This window comes from Bos indicus x Bos taurus, chromosome 23 (genome assembly GCF_003369695.1).
Source record: "Bos indicus x Bos taurus breed Angus x Brahman F1 hybrid chromosome 23, Bos_hybrid_MaternalHap_v2.0, whole genome shotgun sequence".
NCBI classification, from domain to species: Eukaryota; Metazoa; Chordata; class Mammalia; order Artiodactyla; family Bovidae; genus Bos; species Bos indicus x Bos taurus.
In genome coordinates this window covers 30500670-30512642 of record NC_040098.1, presented here as the reverse complement: position 1 = coordinate 30512642, position 11973 = coordinate 30500670, and the positions used below count along the sequence as shown (strand labels likewise).

The 11973-nt window shown below is 37.9% G+C and overlaps 1 pseudogene; it reads left to right on the top strand.

The window, feature by feature from the left end:
- The first annotated feature begins 2921 nt into the window (after positions 1-2921).
- LOC113881476 lies at positions 2922-3875 on the top strand (annotated as a pseudogene).
- Positions 3876-11973: the final 8098 nt, after the last annotated feature.

The following is an 11973-nucleotide window of genomic DNA, read 5'->3' as shown; positions in this document are numbered from 1 at the left end:
AAAGCCCTGTTCTGGACACTCTAAACTCCATGTTAATTTGCAACTTGGAGATACAGATACCTGAGGTATTGAACATCTATCTTCTATGTACTTCTCAGTTTTTTCTAATTTGATTTTTTCGAAGGACTACTGCTCAAGAACTATTTACTTCCACTGAATTCATTGGTTTTGGGCAGTGATATTCACTTCAGTGAAGAAATTGTAACATGCTTAAATCATGTTGCCCATCTTCTTTTCTGCATGCTGACAAAGATATAAGGCAGAAGGAGGATGACCCAGACGACGGAAGAAACCCCTCTTAATTTCTTTTATCACCACCTCTCTCTCCCTCTTGAGTGGCCTCCAGGTACATTAGCCAGCATTGACTGACTCAACAACTTTAAACACACACTTTGTCTCTCCTCCAGATTCCCTTTCAGGAGTCCTTCCTCTATTCATCTTTGCCAAATATAATCATTTTTCATACCACAAAAATAATCAGAAAAGAGCATGGCAGAAAGAAAGTTCTTGAACTTTTTTCCCAAAGGTAAAAGATATTCCTCTAGATATTTCTTCCGTTTGATAGTAGTTAAAATCTTGATATAAGCTAAATGTTCTTCAGTGGAAGAATGGATAAAGGAAAATGAGATTATCTATCTATCTGGTGCAGCCATGAGAAAGGAGATCCTTTTGCTACAATCTGTATGAAAGTACTATATTGTATCACTTAAGTGCTGAATTAAAAAAAGACAGAGAAACAGAGAATAGAGACTAGAATAGTGGGTTCCAGAGACTAGGGGGAGGGGTAAATGGAGCTTCAGTCATGTCCGACTCTCTGCGACCCCAGAGATGGCAGCCCACCAGGCTCCCCCGTCCCTGGGATTCTCCAGGCAAGAACACTGGAGTGGGTTGCCATTTCCTTCTCCAATGCATGAAAGTGAAAAGGGAAAGTGAAGTCACTCAGTCGTGTCTGACTCCTAGCGACCCCATGGACTGCAGCCTACCAGGCTCCTCTATCCATGGGATTTTCCAGGCAAGAGTACTGGAGTAGGGTGCCTTTGCCTTCCCCGAAATGGAGCAATGTATGTCAAAGGGTACAGATTTTCAGTTATAAGAGTAAGTTCTGAGGAGCTAATGTGTGACATGGTGACTTTAGTTAATAACATGGTATTGTAGACTTGAAAGTTGCTGAAAGTAGATCATAATCATTCTCACCTCACACAGAGAAAAGAGTTAACCAATGTGAGGTGATGAATATGTTAATTTTCTTAATCTTTGTAATCATTCTGCAATATATATGTATAGCATGTTATCGTGTTGTACACTTTAAGTACATACAATTACATTTGTTCAACTTTCTTCAATAACATTAAAAAAACAAAATTTTGAAAGTATGTTTATTTCACTTAAGATGCCGTGTTACTTGTAAAAGTATATACATACCCAAATACGCTTATAAATTTAGCTTTCATTATTCCTAAATGATTCAACAAGAGACTGATTTTATTTTATTTTTTTAAATTTTATTTTATTTTTAAACTTTACATAATTGTATTAGTTTTGCCAAATATCAAAATGAATCCATCACAGGTATACATGTGCTCCCCATGCTGAACCCTCCTCCCTCCTCCCTCCCCATACCATCCCTCTGGGTCGCCCCAGTGCACTAGCCCCAAGCATCCAGTATCGTGCATTGAACCTGGACTGGCATCTCGTTTCATACATGATATTTTACATGTTTCAATGCCATTCTCCTAGAGGGGATTTCCCAGGTGGTACAGCGGTAAACAATCTGCCTGCCAATTCAGGAAATGTGGATTCAGTCCCTGAATTGGGAAGATGCACTGGAGAAGGAAATGGCAACCCATTGCAGTATTTTTGCATGGAGAATCCCATGGACAGAGAAGCTTGGTGAGTTACAGTCCATAGGGTTGTTGGACATGACTGAGCACACACGCTTGATGAGAGCATAAAATATGGGGACACAGAAGATGATATTGTAGAAAAATAGTAAATGAAGAGGTGTGGCGAAATATAATCTGGACTGATTCTGTTCTGCAGAATGTAAAATTGATGACAAAGACATATTTTGCTTTTTCATGACGTCACCAAATGCCAATTCCTTGTCTTTAATTAGGTGGGTGTGTGTAAGTGAGTTTTTACTTTTTTTTTTTTTTTTAATCTGAAGACATTTTATCAAAAACTGAACAAATTGCACACCTGAGTTTGTGCATTTGTGTTTTTATGTGCATGTATCACAAATGTCTTTTTTTTTTTTCCGTCAACTTTGAGGTATAAAAACTTGTGATCAGTTGTTAAATAGCTTATAAAATTATTTAGCTTTCCTCTCTGCTGAAATTCACCTGTGTCTGACCCTATACACACTCTGATCAAATATTTAGTTATAAGAAACATTATCAGAACTTGCTTTGTCTTTGAGTAACAAAAGACAAAAAATATGTTCCATTTATTTTTCTGATCTACTCACTCAACTGTTATTCATTATTTTTGCATTGTAATTTCTGTGGAAACAAACAATGATCACTCCTAATTCATTTCCTACTAGGCGCTTAAATTTGCTTCAGCATTCCTATCCTCTTTTCCTCCCGCTTCTACTAACAGACTTACGTAGCGACTCAAACTGAGAGCTTTTCTTTTCTTCTTAGAAAAATTACCTTAATAATTTTCAACAAATGGGAAAAGAGAATGGTTACACACAAAAAAAGAGGATGGGTCAAATATTTGAGTCAAGAAATGATGACACAAAACAATGCCTTTGTTTTTAAGAATGCCTTTTTAATAATTACCATTTTTCCTTCTCCGTGAAAACTGACTAGTTATGAAAATCTGAGTTTACTTCAAATTTTAGAAGTAAATAGTAATAATGTTATTTCCCTCAATTGAATTTTGTGTCCATTTTTCTCTTTTACAATAACAGACTAATGGAAGAAAATAATGAAACATCTGGGGGAGATTTTATTTTGCTTGGATTCTCAGACCAGCCTCAATTGGAGGCCATCCTTTTTGTGGTCATTTTGATATCCTATCTTTTGACCATCCTGGGCAACACAGCCATTATCCTGGTCTCCTGACTGGACTCCAAACTTCACACACCTATGTATTTCTTCCTCACAAATCTCTCCTTTCTTGACCTTTTCTTAACTACCAGCATCGTCCCCCAGTTATTGTGGAACCTGAAGGGACCAGCCAATACCATCGCATCAACAGGCTGTGCCATACAACTCTATTTGTCCCTTTCACTGGGTTCCACTGAGTGTGTTCTCCTGACCATCATGGCATTTGACCGCTATGTAGCGGGCTGCAGACCTCTCAATTACACCAGTGTTTTGCACCCATCATTTTGTAAGTCCTTAGGAGGAATAGCCTGGGTATGTGGAATAGAAAACACTCTTATCCAAGGAACCATCACCCTTCACCTTCCTCGCTGTGGACATCGCCATGTGCACAACTTCTTATGCGAAGTGCCTGCCATGATCAATTTGGCCCGCTTTGACATCCATGCAAATGAAGTCCAGCTTTTTGTGGCCACATTAGTTCTCCTTCTTCTTCCTGTGGCATTGATATTGGTCTCTTATGGATTCATCGTGCAAGCAGTGAAAAAAATTAAGTCATTCCAAGCTTGGTGTAAGGCTCTAGGGACCTGCGGTTCCCATCTGCTGGTGGTGTCCCTCTTCTTTGGGACCAGCTCAGCCATATACATTCAACCAAAGAGATTCTATGGCCATAGCCAGGGGGAGTTCCTTCCACTCTTCTACACTATTGTAACTTCCACCCTCAACCCCCTCATATATACTCTGAGGAACAAGGATATGAAAGGAGCCCTGAGAAGAATGCTGAGAATAGAACAAAATTCCTAAGGAAAAATCAAGGAAACAGTGACTTTTCATGGAGGAAAATTATTAAGGAGACCTAAGATTTAATAACTACTCCCAAGTGACTGCTTACCTTTCTGTCTGTATTTATCAACAATATGGCTACTGTGGTTTAGAAAAAAGAAGCACATGTAGACTCTACTTGTGTATCTCATGGAACTTCATCTGTGTGTGTGTGTGTGTGTGTGTGTTTTATAAACATATTCATACTTTCTTCTACTAAATGTCTTTAAAGGGCATATCCCAGAATAGGGAGATTCAGTGATCTACCCAATATGCATGTGCTTACATATTTGATTAGGGAATTAGATAGTGTTTAATATGAAACAGAAAATGCAAAAGTATATATTAGCATGAGGAAATTACTCTTCTTTTGTAAAAGAGCCCTAGTGTGACATTGTTTAAAACATTCTACCACAGTATCCCAATTCTTTCAAGGAAAAAACAACAACAACAACAAAACAAAACTTGAAAATATGGGCTCTTTTTACAGTAATGCACCAGATTTGTGAATCTACTTAAAATGCTATTAAGGAAGAGAAAGGTTTGCTTTTAAATGAAAGCAATAGAAATAACTGTTAAATAATTATAGAAGTTACTTAATAATTTAATGAAATACTAAAACCTAATGTGATACTAAAATTTAATGTAACTTAATGTAATCTAATTTCAAATGGACTGAGGGTCTACAGGGCAAAACCTTGTATTGAATCTTACTCGATGCTGTATTTCTTATTTCAGGGTCTCTGAGATTGTAAAACACATGGGTTCTGAAGCCAGACTTGGTTTGAAACTTTGCTCTTTCTATTAGCTATATAAAACCTTTTGTTCTTTACTTAATCTCTCTGTTCCTCAGTTTAATCACCTCACAGGTCTGCAGTGAGAATTAAATACATTAATTCATGCAATGTACTTTAAAATGACTCATGGCTCTGGTAAGTGCTGAATAAATCTTAAAGATTATTAAATACTTTTGAAAACACTATGGTGTTCTATAGCCTCCAAATTCTTCAGTCTTCCTCCATCCTTCTTAATTTGTGCTTGACTTGTTTGCAATTGTCTTGTATTCTGCATTGTCTTGTACATTGCGCTTCTTTTTCATTGTGTTGAAAACACTGAGACCAACCAAAATCTCTCTTTACTTCACTTCTCTTTAGATCAGCACCAATTTTCACTTCTTAAGAGCCAGTTTAGATTGTGTAACCTGTGCTGTAGAGAATATAATTGATATTTTGGGTCAAAATGCTTGAGTTCAAAACCCAATCTATCAATTTAATCAAGTAGATCAGTAATTAATACTTGAGTAGTAATAAGAGTTCCTAATTTACATGACTGTTGTGATAAATAAATCTGAGTTTAGCCCACGGTCTGTTATATATTAATAGAGGGTTCAGGATGGGGAACGTGGGTATACCTGTGGCGGATTCATTTCGATGTTTGGCAAAACAAATACAATATTGTAAAGTTTAAAAATAAAATAAAATTAAAAAAAAAAGAAAGAAATCACACAATAATTAAGGCTACTTCTACACCACTTTTGTGATTTAAAAACTCATCACTCATTATCAGAGAAATGCAAATCAAAACCACTATGAGGTACCATTTCACGCCAGTCAGAATGGCTGCGATCCAAAAGTCTACAAGCTATTAATGCTGGAGAGGGTGTGGAGAAAAGGGAACCCTCTTACACTGTTGGTGGGAATGCAAACTGGTACAGCCACAATGGAGAACAGTGTGGAGATTCCTTAAAAAACTGGAAATAGAACTGCCTTATGATCCAGCAATCCCACTGCTGGGCATACACACTGAGGAAACCAGAAGAGAAAAAAACACGTGTACCCCAATGTTCATCGCAGCACTGTTTATAATAGCCAGGACATGGAAGCAACCTAGATGTCCATCAGCAGATGAATGGATAAGAAAGCAGTGGTACATATAGACAATGGAGTATTACTCAGCCATTAAAAAGAATACATTTGAATCAGTTCTAATGAGGTGGATGAAACTGGAGTCTATTATACAGAGTGAAGTAAGCCAGAAAGAAAAACACCAATACAGTATACTAATGCATATATATGGAATTTAGAAAGATGGTAACAATAACCCTGTGTACGAGACAGCAAAAGAGACACTGATGTATAGATCAGTCTTATGGACTCTGTGGGAGAGGGAGAGGGTGGGGAGATTTGGGAGAATGGCATTGAAACATGTATAATATCATGTATGAAACGAGTCGCCAGTCCAGGTTCGATGCACAATACTGGATGCTTGGGGCTGGTGCACTGGGATGACCCAGAGGGAGGGTATGGGGAGGGAGGAGGGAGGAGGGTTCAGGATGGGGAACACAGGTATACCTGTGGCGGATTCATTTCGATATTTGGCAAATTAATACAATATTGTAAAGTTTAAAAATAAAATAAAATTTAAAAAATAAGTAAATAAATAAAATAAAATAAAATAAAAACTCATGATGACTTGATAGACCTTAACCATTTGATCTCTCTGATAGAAACTTTTACCACTTTCTAAAATTATTTTAATAACCTTTAAATAGACCAAAGGATCCCCATTCCTTTTCATAACTCCTCTAACTCAGCATAAAATCTAAATATGAGTTCTACTTTATAGTTAGGTTTACCTGACCCTCACATGAATATCAAAGTCTTCTTAATCTTATTCCCTATTGTTATCTTAATCCTTTCCCTCCATCTTATTCACATTCCATTGCCCTAATTCAGATTCTCTATCTTGATTTTAAATAAGTTTGCAAGCATGTGACCCTGAGCTGAGAAGAGTTTATGGATATATTCAGTGTGGAGATTATAGTTATTTCAATAACTGTGAGTGTCTTCAACTGTGTAATATGCTCTCTGCTGCACAACAGACCTTTACACCAACCCAAGCAGTAGTTCACCTTCTAATCTCTTAGACACTTATTGTTATCTATGACTGAATTTCTAAAACCTCCAAACGGTTTCTTCAAACCTTTCTTTTCTCCATAAGTTTGATTATTCCATAAAATTATTTTCCATATATAATTCCACTTTTCTAATTTAAATGGCTTCAAATGATTGCTGTTCTTTAGTTGCTAAGCCTTGTGCTACTCTTTTGTGACCCCATGAACTGTAGCCCTCCAGGCTCCTCTGTCCATGGGATTTCCCAGGCAAGAATACTAGAGTGGGTTGCCATTTCATTCTCTAGGGGATCTTCCCAGCCCAGGGATCAAACCTGCATCTCCTGCATTGGTGGGCAGATTCTTTACCACTGAGCCACTGATTACTAATGACAAAAAACAAAAATTCAGCCTAATAAATTTTAAGATTTAATTGGTTTTATTTAGCAAGCCATAAATCAGGTAGCTTCCCATCTACCAAGTAAAGAGAAGTTATACATAATAGGAGACTTTTATAGGCAGAAGGAGAAAAGACTGGATTGTTTCAGGTTCAGGTAAGCTACCTAGGGGGATGAAAAGGGACTATGTATTAGATTACCTCACTGGCGCTATCAACAAAAATTTAATCAGCCTCAGCATATCTAAGAAATAATTTGAAAATTTTATTCAAGCCAAATTTAAGGATTATAACCCAAGAAGAGCATCTCAGAAAGCTCAGAGAACTGTTCCCCCATTAGAAGTCAAAACACAGTTTATATGTTTCTTGGGATAGAGGGCTGTACATCAAATGATGTATTCTTGACAGTTTATATAATCAGATTTTAGCACCTTCATGGTGAGTCATATGACCCTAAACAAGATCAAGAAGAAATGCTGTCTTTTAAAGAGTTGGCTTGAGGCTGCCAACTTTATGGATGATCAGGTGTTCCTGCTAATGAGACAGGTTTAATGAACACATAATGTAGAGACACAATTCACTGTGTAGGAAGAGAGGAGGCTAAGGGCAGAGAAGAAATTTTATGTTTAAATTTTTATAGTACCGTCAGAAAGTATTAATTTTATTTCAGTGCGTTGACAAGAAAATTCCAGACTGACTAGCTAAAACTACACTCCTTAAGGAGGCTGTAACTAACAATAGGGTTAGTTTTTTTTTTAATAATTATTTTATTTTTATTATTATTATTTTTTTTTACTTTACAATATTGTATTGGTTTTGCCATACATCAACATACATCTGCCATGAGTGTACACGTATTCCCCATCCTGAACCCCTCTCCCACCTCCCTCCCCATACCATCCCTCTGGGTCATCCCAATACACCAGCCCCAAGCTTCCTGTATACTGCATCGAACCTGGACTGGCGATTCGTTTCTTATATGATACTATACATGTTTTAATGCAATTCTCCCAAATCATCCCCCCTCCCTCTCCCACAGAGTCCAAAAGACTGTTCTATACATCTGTGTCTCTTTTGCTGTCTCGTACACAGGGTTGTTGTTACCATCTTTCTAAATTCCATATATATGCGTTAGTATACTGTATTGGTGTTTTTCTTTCTGGCTTACTTCACTCTGTATAATAGGCTCCAGTTTCATCCATCTCATTAGAACTGATTCAAATGTATTCTTTTTAATGGCTGAGTAATACTCCATTGTGTATATGTACCACTGCTTTTTTATCCATTCATCTGCTGATGGACATCTAGGTTGCTTCCATGTCCTGGCTATTATAAACAGTGCTGCGATGAACATTGGGGTACACGTGTCTATTTCACTTCTGGTTTCCTCGGTGTGTATGCCCAGCGGTGGGATTGCTGGGTTGTATGGCAGTTTTATTTCCAGTTTTTTAAGGAATCTCCACACTGTTCTCCATAGTGGCTGTACAATAATAGTGGGAGACTTTAATACCCCACTCACACCTATGTATAGATCAACTAAACAGAAAATTAACAAAGAAACACAAACTTTAAATGATACAATAGACCAGTTAGACCTAATTGATATCTATAGGACATTTCACCCCAAAACAATGAATTTCACCTTTTTCTCAAGCGCACATGGAACCTTCTCCAGGGTAGATCACATCCTGGGTCATAAATCTAGCCTTGGTAAATTCAAAAAATTGAAATCATTCCAAGCATCTTTTCTGACCACAATGCAGTAAGATTAGATCTCAATTGCAGGAGAAAACATATTAAAAATTCCAACATATGGAGGCTTAACAACACGCTGCTGAATAACCAACAAATCACAGAAGAAATCAAAATATGCATAGAAATGAATGAAAATGAAAACACAACAACCCCCAACCTATGGGACACTGTAAAAGCAGTGCTAAGGGGAAAGTTCATAGCAATACAGGCATACCTCAAGAAACAAGAAAAATGTCAAATAAATAACCTAACTCTACACTAAAGCAACTAGAAAAGGAAGAAATGAAGAACCCCAGGGTTAGTAGAAGGAAAGAAATCTTAAAAATTAGGGCAGAAATAAAGGAGACCATAGCAAAAATCAACAAAGCCAAAAGCTGGTTCTTTGAAAGGATAAATAAAATTGACAAGCCATTAGCCAGACTCATCAAGAAACAAAGGGAGAAAAATCAAATCAATAAAATTAGAAATGAAAATGGAAAGATCACAACAGACAACACACAAATACAAAAGATCATAAGAGACTACTATCAGCAATTATATGCCAATAAAATGGACAATGTGGAAGAAATGGACAAATTCTTAAAAAAGTACAACTTTCCAAAACTGAACCAGGAAGAAACAGTAAATCTTAACAGGTTAGGTTTTATGTCTCAGTTTACTTTTCTTTTTTCCTTTCCTTCTTTTTTTTTAAATTTTAATTTAAAAATTTTTTTTTACTTTACAATATTGTATTGGTTTTGCTTTTCTGAGCTTAGCACAGTGACTCCATCTGGGGTGGGTCATTTCTTTTTTTAAATAAAGTCTCAGGAGCACAGAATTCCAGGTTCTCTAGCATTATGATCTAATTTATTCCTTATCTTCTACAACATGTTGTCATTCATCTTTTGTTCAATTAATATTTAAATACCCAGCAGTTTCTTAATATTCAGGGCAAGTTATTGAACTTGTAGGTAAAATTATTCCACTATAGTGAGTAGAACAATAATACCAAGTTCCTATGGTGGTGAGTGATAAGTGAGGTACCTAATGTAACATGCTTGGCAGAGTGCTTGGCACCTAGCAGACTCAATCCATGTTTACCCATGATATCCTAACAGTAAGAGTACTCATGGCGTGTGATTAAAGTAGAAGAACAACAATTTTATTCCTTTATCTATCCTGCCTGTACCATGTAAGCAGTTCTTTCCCTGCTCCTGGATAACATCTTTAGAATGTCTCATAATCTTTCCAGCCATTTTCAAATGGTAACAATGTCAACTTTTACTAATAAAGTGTTTTCACATTAGTAATTAAAATGTCCACTGTCCAGTGACACTTAATTCACATAAAGATTCTGTGTTTCCTGAGCTTGAGCCTGTTCCTGTCAGAGACCTTACAGTGGGGATTTGGGTGAGATCAGTCCCTGCTTTCAGAGAAGGCAATGGCACCCCACTCCAGTACTTTTGCCTAGAAAATCCCATGGACGGAGGAGCCTAGTAGGCTGCAGTCCATGGGGTCGCTAGAGTCGGACACGACTGAGGAACTTCACTTTCACTTTTCACTTTCATGCACTGGAGAAGGAAATGGCAACCCACTCCAGTGTTCTTGCCTGGAGAATCCCAGGGACGGGAAGCCTGGTGGGCTGCCATCTATGGGTCGCACAGAGTCGGACACGACTCAAGTGACTTGGCAGCAGTAGCAGCAGTCCCTGCTTTCCATCTTGTGCATCTTCCTCTGTGCCTCTAGCTGATAAGTGTAGTTTCTGAACTGCCAGGGTAAACCTGTAGGGGAATCTAGGTGGGAATGTTTACTAGTTTCTGTAGTCAAAGACTGACTTTTCAGTTTTTCACATTTATGTTATTTTTAGTCAATTATCAGGCAATTATTAATGTGAAGTCAATTAGCTAACTTCATCAGTTATCAGTTCAGTTCAGTCTTTCAGTCATGTCCGACTCTTTGCGACCCCATGAATCGCAACATGCCAGGCCTCCCTGTCCATCACCATCTCCCGGAGTTCACTCAAACTCACATCCATCGAGTCAGTGATGCCATCCAGCCATCTGTCGTCCCCTTCTCCTCCTGCCCCCAATCCCTCCCAGCATCAGAGTTTTTCCAATGAGTCAACTCTTCGCATGAGGTGGCCAAAGTACTGGAGTTTCAGCTTTAGCATCATTCCTTCCAAAGAAATCCCAGGGCTGATCTCCTTCAGAATGGACTGGTTGGATTTCCTTGCAGTCCAAGGGACTCTCAAGAGTCTTCTCCAACACCACAGTTCAAAAGCATCAATTCTTCTGTGCTCAGCTTTCTTCACAGTCCAACTCCCACATCCATGCATGACTACTGGAAAAACCATAGCCTTGACTAGATGGACCTTTGTTGGCAAAGTAATGTCTCTGCTTTTCAATATGCTATCTGGGTTGGTCATAACTTTCCTTCCAAGGAGTAAGCGTCTTTTAATTTCATGGCTGCAGTCACCATCTGCAGTGATTTTGGAGCCCAGAAAAATAAAGTCTGACACTGTTTCCACTGTTTCCCCATCTATTTCTCATGAAGTGATGGGACTGGATGCCATGATCTTTGTTTTGTGAATGTTGAGCTTTAAGCCAACTTTTTCACTCTCCACTTTCACTTTCATCAAGAGGCTTTTGAGTTCCTCTTCACTTTCTGCCATAAGGGTGGTGTCATCTGCACATCTGAGGTTATTGATATTTCTCCCGGCAATCTTGATTCCAGTTTGTGCTTTTTCCAGTCCAGCGTTTCTCATGATGTACTCTGCATATAAGTTGAATAAGCAGGGTGACTGTATACAGCCTTGACGTACTCCTTTTCCTATTTGGAACCAGTCTGTTGTTCCATGTCCAGTTCTAACTGTTGCTTCCTGACCTGCATACAAATTTCTCAAGAGGCAGGTCAGGTGGTCTAGTATTCCCATCTCTTTCAGAATTTTCCACAGTTTATTGTGATCCACACAGTCAAAGGCTTTGGCATAGTCATCAGTTATCAGGGGAGTACAAATTGAAATCATGATATATACAACCAGATTGGCTAAAATTTAAAATACAGAAAGTATGAAGATA